The sequence below is a fragment of the Athene cunicularia genome (genome assembly GCF_003259725.1).
Source record: "Athene cunicularia isolate RWA chromosome 3 unlocalized genomic scaffold, athCun1 chr3_part1, whole genome shotgun sequence".
Lineage (NCBI taxonomy): Eukaryota > Metazoa > Chordata > Aves > Strigiformes > Strigidae > Athene > Athene cunicularia.
This window is the reverse complement of record NW_020799097.1, coordinates 22,462,491-22,471,253: the sequence shown is the minus strand read 5'-3', so window position 1 is coordinate 22,471,253 and position 8,763 is coordinate 22,462,491. Positions and strand designations below refer to the sequence as shown.

Sequence of the window (8,763 nt, the reverse complement as noted above, 5' to 3'; positions counted from 1 at the left end):
AACCGGCCCGGGCCCTCGCCATCGCGCCGCCCCCCCGGAGCGGAGCCTTGTTTACAGGGTGGTTTTCTTCACCGAACAGCAGGCTCATCACCACCGCTGAAAAGTTAATAATATCAGCAATAATACAAAAAAAAAAAAGTGGCAGTGATGCCATAGACAGTAGCTTTACCTGTAATTATCCAGTTTCATTAAAGACAGCAAATTATTAAATGGATGTCACGGAGTTCTGCTACATGATTCTCTCTTGATGCTGTCATCCCGGTGACTCAGCCCGCCTGGATTTAAGAGCCTCACGGGGGGAGGTCACTAAACACCACGGAGGGGGTTCAGCCCGCAGCCGGGACTCAGCGTGGCTTCCGCAGGAGGGACTGGCAGTGACTGCGAGTTTTGCGAGGGGAAAGCTCAGTCCCACAACAGCCCGGGTGGTTCCACCAGAGAGTGACAAAAAATTAAAATAAAATCAAGCCACAACTTCTTTGACATGGAAGATTGGCCTAGAAAAGCCAAAATCCTTAACTGGGTCTACTTGTGGTGAGAGACCAGAGGTGGGAGATCAGTGAGGGACGCCTGACGCAGGCTCGGCTTCCAGCTGGGGAGAGGAAGTGCGGCCGTTCCCTGTGGAAAACTGCATCCTGCCACAGTAGCAGGGTAACTGGGCAGGAGGGGGTTTGTGCATTTGCTTTTAATTGCTGATGTGATAACCTTGTCCCTGATGGACACCCCGAGCTCTGTGAAAAGGAAAATCTGTTCATATGCCACCTTCATAGTTTAGACACCAGCACTCAGCCCTGCAGTTTATAGGAAAAGTCTGGGAACAAAATCTACTGCTTGTGTCTCCTTTTAATGCTCTAAATGTAAGGCATTACACCTTCCCTCTGAGCTCCCCTGCAGACAGCCCCAAGGGCGCCAGGGTTTGGCTGACGCCATGCCCACACACCCAGACACTACCTGCGTGCCACCGAGGTGAGTCACACGCCAGAGCACACCTGCCACCTCACTGCCAGTAACCTCACCGCTGCCCAGGAGGCCCAGGCTCAGCAGTGAATACAGGGCAAGGAATTTCAGCTAAAATACTTATTTCATGCAGAGAGCAGAGAGCACGCTCATGATCAAATGACAGATTCTAATGACGTGCTCCGGCAAATTGGTCTTGTAGACAGAAGGATTCATCTTTGCACAAAAGTGAGAGTAAATTTGTTGCAAAGCTCTGGGTCAGAGCCACTTACTGCCTCTGAAGGGTAAAAAGGGTGGTAGGGCCTGAGAGGTGCAAAGTAGAAGATCTGGAGAGTTGTCACTTGGAAAGTGTTTCCTAACTCATGGTGGATATTAACTTAATAACCTCTGTTCCCTAACAGATGCTGGACCTGTCCTGGGTAACATGAAAAGGATAACAAATCTGAACAAGCAAAAGCTGAGTGAGCTATTGTTGGAAGAAGTTGGTCTCTCAAATAGTATAATGTACCAAGAGCATGTGTCTTAGCTTCCCCTAATTTTATTTTTCCCATAGCTGTCTTTAAAGAATTCTTTTAAACTGTAACACCTTAAGGCAGAAGATTTTTTTACTTACATATGAGGAACTGTGATAGTACTGTAAAAATCAAGATCACAGGCTGATACCCTTCTTGGAGGTTTTCCTTGTCTTTGCTGCCTTTCTTGACTTCTCAAGCAAAATTGCATTTTTAATTACTACCAGCTGTAGCCATAATGAAATAGTTTAGTGTTACTTTCTGAATCTACTGATAGTACAACCATACTTAGTAACAACTTTTTAATAGGTGCCTCATTATAGTGATTATGATCACTTTAGGTATTTCAGAATAGTTCTTCCTGCAGTAGGGCTTATCTTCCATATTATGTCATATGCAGTTCTCCCTTTTACAGCCATTCTGGTTAGGCGCTACAGCATGCCCCGTACAAAGCTAAATTTCCCTACTATTTGCACTGTTTCAACTTTGGAAGACTTTCTTGGCATCTTCAAAATGCCACAGCTGGAAGAGCAAAGAGCACCTCCAGGCAGGGAGCCACACCTGCAAGTCTGGATGATCTGCCCCTTGTAGCTAAGACCCTGTTTATACTGTTTCAGTAGGGCTTGCCTGCAGTCTAGAACTGAATGTGATTTTTTTTCACTTTACAATATCCGCGTTTTGTTGTCTCAGTGACTACATCTATACAGCCTCCGTGTGGGGACTGCCTCTTACTTTGAAACAGGGTGGCTACATCACAGCTTCTCATTGAATATGATTTTGGCACACACTGTCTCCCAAAACATCCATAGAACTGTTGGCTTCAGAAGGTAATTTTGACTAGACTCCTGCTTCACATGGGACCAATGACCAATATCCAGGAACCATCTAGAAAAATACCAGTTGGCATAGTCTAAACTTCTTCCAGATAGCATACTCATAATTAAATATTGCATAGTGATGAATCAGTAGCTTCTCTGTTGTATTTATGTATATACAGATAGCCGATGATAGTTTAAAAAGTCTTTAGTTTTATCACCTTTTTTTTATTCATTCCCTATTTCAGAGTGTCAAGATCCCAGGTCCTTTTCCAGCTCCCTCTACTTTCAGAGGTAGACTAGTACCATCTCTGTGGTGTGAGAGCACCTTAAAGGCAGAGCGTTAGGCGATGTGTATGGAGGACACAGAGCCAACCCAGTGAGACCTTCACAGAATCACAGAATCATCTGGGTTGAAAAGGACCCTGGAGATCATCTAGTCAAACCGTTCACCTAGCACAGTTCCCACCTACAGCATATCCTTAAGCTCTAAATCGACCTGACTCTTAAAGACCTCCAGGGATGGGGACTCCACCACCTCCCTGGGCAGCTCATTCCAACATCTAACAACCCGTTTTGGAAAGAAATGCTTCATATATCCAGTCTAAACTTTCCCTGGCACAACTTGAGGCCATTCCCTCTTGTCCTGTCGCTTTCTACTAGGCTAAAGAGGCTCAAACCCAGCTCTCTGCAGCTTCCTTTCAGGTAGCTATAGAGGGTGATAAGGTCTTCCCTCAGCCTCCTCTTCTCCAGACTAAACACCCCCAGTTCCCTCAGCTGCTCCTCGTACGACCTGTGCTCCAGACCCTTGACCAGCTTTGTAGCCCTTCTCTGGACACGCTCGAGTCATTCAATGTCTTTTTTGTAGTGAGGGGCCCAAAACTGAACACAGAAATCAAGGTGCGGTCTGAGCAGTGCTGAGTAAGATCCCTTCCCTGTCCCTGCTGGCCACGCTATTGCTGACACAAGCCAGGATGCCATTGGCCTTCTTGGCCCCCTGGGCACACTGCTGGCTCCTGTTCAGCCGGCTGTCAATCAACACCCCAGGTCCCTCTCTGACTGGCAGTCTGGCTTCAGTGAGAAGGGAGCCTACAGTTTGTGCAAGATGCTGCAGGATATTATAGGACATGTATGAGTGCGTGTGTGTGTGTGTGTGTGTTGGAATACAGAATATAGCCAACTGGTGCTTCTATTGTCATTGCCAGAGTTGAGTAATGTGTTTTAGGGGTGTGTTGAGAAATGAGTTTCAATCCCATTATCACTTCCAGACAGCTTTTTATCCTGTAAAGATTTGCCTTGGACATGTAGGGGTAGAAAAGTCCAGAACAAGCCACTCTGAATTCTGCCTTTTGCTATGGCAACAGAGGGGACTTTTCTCTCTGCAGGACACATGGCATGACGGCAAAGTGGCCAGAAATAATCTACGTTAGCAGCAAAGGGATGGAGATTGGAAGGAATCTTGCCTGATGAGGCTGTTCTCTGATCATTTTATAGCACTCTCTCATCCTCTGAGTAGCACATGAAGGAACTGGTTACTGCCTTAGGTTATTTTCATTCATTTTTTAATTCCAGAGTACCAAAAATTTGTAGCCAGTGGTACTCTATGTTGAACTGAGTCCTATGAGTATAAATAAAAACTGATCTGGTAATCTTCCCAGTAGAGGATGAAAAGTCTACTGCTACTTTACAAGTCAAGACCTCGTTGACTTCTCAAAAGATTTTACCCCTCTCTTCCCAAAGTTTGAGAAAAGCTTGCACATTTACAGACACAGATCCATGCATATACTCACAACTTGTGCTGACCTGTCATGTAATCATATATTTTCAGTGACATGCTTCTTGAATTGTTTTTTTAAACTGAGATTTGCTCCTTTACCACCTACTAATCTGCAGTCTGCATTCAAATCTATGGGAGATTTACTACTAATTGTGCGAGCTTTGCTTCAGGTCTGTGGGAGGTTTACTATTACATGCCCACCTGAAGGAACATTGTGGCAATACCAAATCCATAATCTCACTTTGTCATACTCTCAAAGTTCTCCTGATTCTTGTCCAACAAGTACTTATCCAGTATTCCTACATGTAAATTACAGTTATTCCAATGAGCGCTTTGAACATGACTGTTCAAGGCATTTTTCCTCTCAGCTAATAGGAAGCACACTCGACTTCTTTCAGAAATCGTGTATTACACTTTCCATGTGTGCCAAGGATTCAGAAAGTCTTTACATTGCATAACTTTCATCCACCCAGGCTGGTTTGCTTTGCTTAGTACCTGGAGACTAGCACTAGTTTCTACAAACTCTTTTTCTATTCCACTTATGGTCAGTTTTAAATGAGTTAATCAACTCCTTAAATTCCAGAACAGATAGTAGTAATATCAAGTGCTTGCCTTGAAGCACTTGGTATACTCAAAATTTTTTAAAAAATCAGATTTGCTGAGCATCCAGACTTTGAGGTACCAATTGTGGGAAAAATCACAGCAATTAAACTGGCTGCTTGTTCCTGCTTGAATCTTTCCAGATAATTCAAATAATGTAGAAAAACGGGAGAGTCTTTGCTCAGTCCCCTTAAGTTTATCCCCCATTTCTCTTTACTTTATGAATAGTTAATGAAAATGCTAGAGCTATACAGCTGCTGTTGAGTAGTGCTGTATATCCCAGTATCACTAAAAAAGCTTTATTGGGTGTAGACACTGCTGAGGTTGTTTATCATACCTGTGCAGACCCTGTGACGTCTGGCCATTCCCTGCCCACTGCTTAATTGGACCTCACCACTACAGCCTTTGGGCAATTATTCTGTCAGTATTTCCTCCCTTTCATTATTTTACTTCCATTCAAGGTAAAATATGCTACCCATTTTTTCTTCTAATCCTAATTTAGTGCTATATTGATAGAAGACACTCTCAAGGTCTCTCCTGCTTGGTCCAGCCATTTCTCTCAAGAATTTTTCTAAATCTCAACTTCTCTCTCCCATTAGCCCTGAAAGTAATGTGTAATGCATAAGACATTGCTGCTTCACCTCTTCTATGTGTACTTTTCACACCTCACTCCTAAGCCTTCTTAGTCTCTTTCCATTTTGCAAGCTTCTCCTTAAGTTCAATGTACTATAAACATGTCTCTTGAATCACTGCTTAAATATATATATATGGTTTTTTTTCCTCCCTCTTCCCTTACCTAACTCTCTTAGTGCTCTGGCCAGTCAATGCCTCTTTAGGCTCCTCCCCGAGGATTTTCACCTCCTAGTGCCCAGCATCATTGGTGACAGTATAACCATTTTTTTTTAGCCCGTAGGAATAATAAGAATAATACTGACTGTATCCAGTTCTGGATGTGAGTTCCTCAGTTGCTTCTGGTTGGCTTCATTCAGGTAACGAGCATGAGGTGATGATACAAGCTTGGGTTCTCAGTTGAACCTTTTTATTCCTCCCTCACCAATCTACATGTCTTAACAGTGTTCACTGGAACAAGTTATTCTGCCTTGGTAGTTAGGCTCTTGCTTCACAGCTGTAGTCATTAAGGTTAGTCTAACTGGTGTTTCAGGTATACCCAGAATCTCTAGTCCTTTCTAATTTCTCACACAGGTGCCTCTTCAAGAATCAAAGGAAAATCCTGTGTTTGTCTCATGGGCTATATGCTTATCATTTTGGAGTTTTATTTAGCTCCAGATAGTCTCACCTAAATAGAAACTAGGGACTTTACCAGCAGGGAAAAATGATGTTTGTCAAGTTAGAGCAGCCAGTGACTGGCTTGACAGTGGGTCCCTAGCAAGGGTTTGATCCCGGATTACCACCTCAGACCATCTTTCAGTTGTATCTGTAGACAGCTTCAAACAGTTCCTGTGAAAACTATCTGAGATGACCTTACAATTACTGTTTGGCAAGGGTGGACAGAAACCAGTAACATTTCTGTGACCTTAGTCAGTAAACTAATAAGTTTACTTTTGGGGATTTCAGTAAAATGACAGCAAATCTATCATATTGACAAGGTTCTCAACTTTTTAAATGACTTCTTGAAATAAGCAGTCCCTAAGCAGTAAAGAGGATGGAAGCTGACAAGCTATTTTCCTGTTTTCAGCTTCATCCAAGTGGAGACATTCAGGTATTTCACAAGTTGCAGTACTGTGCAATAATGACAACAATATAAAGCAACAATTAATATTAGCAATAGAGGACAAATAAAAAAAAATTTTTTTGTTAAAAAATTTTGCCAGAGATAGTTGGGAGAAATGTAAGATATTTTTAAAACAGCAGCTGAGAATTAGATTCTTTCATGGCAGGTTATTCTAGACTTGCAAAAGATGGAAATCCTTTTTTTTTTTAGGTAGTCTATTTAAATTTATTTAGAAGAAGAAGATTCTAACCATTTACTTCAGCTACTCCTGATAAAATAAAAATAAATTCTACAAACCCATATTAGTATTATTAGTATACTATAATTAGTATAAGTAAACATCAGTTAGCCAGTCTCTTAATATTTAATACATAAATATTTAAAACTAAGCCTCTTGTGCTGAAAAACCTTCCTAATACCTGTTTTCTTCCCAAAGCTAGCGTTATATGCAGCAGTCAGGAGTCAAGCACTTGATGTCTGCCACAAATCTGTCAGAGTGTTACATTAGCCTAGAATTTTCATCAGAGTCTGCTATTTACTGCATTATATATAGCAACTCTGTGGTGTGCTGAAACAGAAGGCATTATCCAGCACATGACCACTGAAATGGTTTATACCAATTCATGGTCAAGCCCTGTGTGGGCTTTTTCCATTTCTTTGTATTCCATCCTTCCTGAATTTTCACTTTCAGTAAAATGTAAACTGGCATTTACACTATTTTACTAGACTCTTGCATACTACAGTAGTTTTGTCAGATAGTTTAATGTGAAGGGTAAAACTTAAGGCCTTCCATTCACAAAAGTCATATCCACAGAGGGGAAAGAATATATTTCAAGGGTGAGAAGAAAAGAAACAGAAATGTGGCAGAGAATTTTCTGCCAAGTTATTCTCTCCAATTTCCTGCAAGCTTAATCAAAATCCCACTGAAATAAACCATAACATGTTATGGATATAACCCATTATAGTAGTCTTTAGAGTATTTTAAAGATATTTAAAGGAAAACACACAATCAACAAATGAAAAAATTTAAAAGACGTAAGGTTTTATGTAATCTTACCCTTTGCACATCAGCCCACAGGAGGTTTTCATAGTACCTTTTGAAACAGTTGGCCAGTTTCATCCAAAGAAAATATATTCTTAAAATAAGTAGTACCCCAATTAGTACCACATGAAAAGAAAGGCTGCACCACAAAACAACATTTCTCTATCCTGTTTGGCTACAGGCCCATCAGTAATCACAGATAGCTGAAAACCCAGCAGCACCTTGCCAGATGCAGCCACAGGGGCAGCTCACTCTGCAAGTTGCTAAGGGCCATGCAAGGCAGCCAGGAGTAATATGTTACAGAAGTATGAGAGAAATCTATGGTGGAAAAATCACGGGAAACCAGTTTCCTTTACCTTGCTTCTCTCAAAACAATTTGATTAAAACAATTAGTAATGGCTACTCAGAAGGACAAACAGGCTTTTCAAGTCTAGTCTTCAGAAAAGTTCACACCCAACTCTGTAAAGATTTCAGTGGGATTCCTCACAGTGAAAAACATAAGCAAGTCTTTGTGGACTGAGGCTGTAATCTATTAAATCTATGTGTAAATAAATATTTCCTCAGGTTTGAAGGGTTAGGCTGCAGCATAGCCCTGCTGATGACCAATGGGCTGTGGAAGGAGCCAGTTTTTAGTGTTTTGAAGGCTAGGCTGTGCTACAGTTACAAACCCACCCTCCTTTCTTTGAAAATGATAATGCTACAGCACAATGCTTTATCTGTTACTAAGTGTGCACGGTGTATCAGTAGATGGGTGTTGGTTACTGTTTGTTGCAATCCTTGTATTTAGGACTTAGGCATTTGAAAATACAGCATAAGGAAAATGAGAATATATTCTGTATAATTTTGCAGTTTTACAGTGTTGGAGACTCCTAAATAAAGCAGGCCTTAGTGTAATGATTAACTTCTAATTAGAGGGTATCTTCACACTTGCATAGAACTCGACAACTTCCCTAAGGGTGAAGTCAGCCTGGTATTCTTGCTCTTGAAAAAAAGATCCCCATTTTGTAAATACTTGTTTTAACTGATTCTGTTCCTATATATTCTAAGACATTATTTTGCAATGAATTATGTTAATAAGGGAAAAGCCCCACTGAGAGTTAGAGCAGCCAGTTATAGTAACCAGAGTACATTTTTTTTTTCTACAAAGGTGACTGTCTGGACTGAACTTTGTACTGAGGTTGCTATTTTTGTGAATTGACAGAAAAGTGATTCTTGCTTACACAAGATACAGAAATCAATGGCCCAAATTCTTTACCAGTTATTTGAAAAAGAAAACCAAAACCCCCACGCATCAGGCATATCTTAATATATATAAGGAATCCAAATAAAAT

At 41.2% G+C, this 8,763-nt stretch overlaps 1 protein-coding gene across 2 annotated transcripts in view; it reads right to left on the bottom strand.

Moving 5' to 3' along the window:
- The window catches only part of CLN8 (CLN8, transmembrane ER and ERGIC protein), a 12,352-nt gene extending 4,885 nt beyond the window's left edge, over window positions 1-7,467 (bottom strand). The window contains exon 1 of one of the 2 annotated variants that reach the window (XM_026845791.1): window positions 7,448-7,467. The gene's annotated coding sequence lies outside the window, so the exon portion shown is untranslated. Of the gene's footprint in view, window positions 1-169; window positions 246-7,447 lie in introns of those variants that run through there. The other variant, XM_026845792.1, reaches the window with a different exon arrangement.
- Window positions 7,468-8,763: the final 1,296 nt, after the last annotated feature.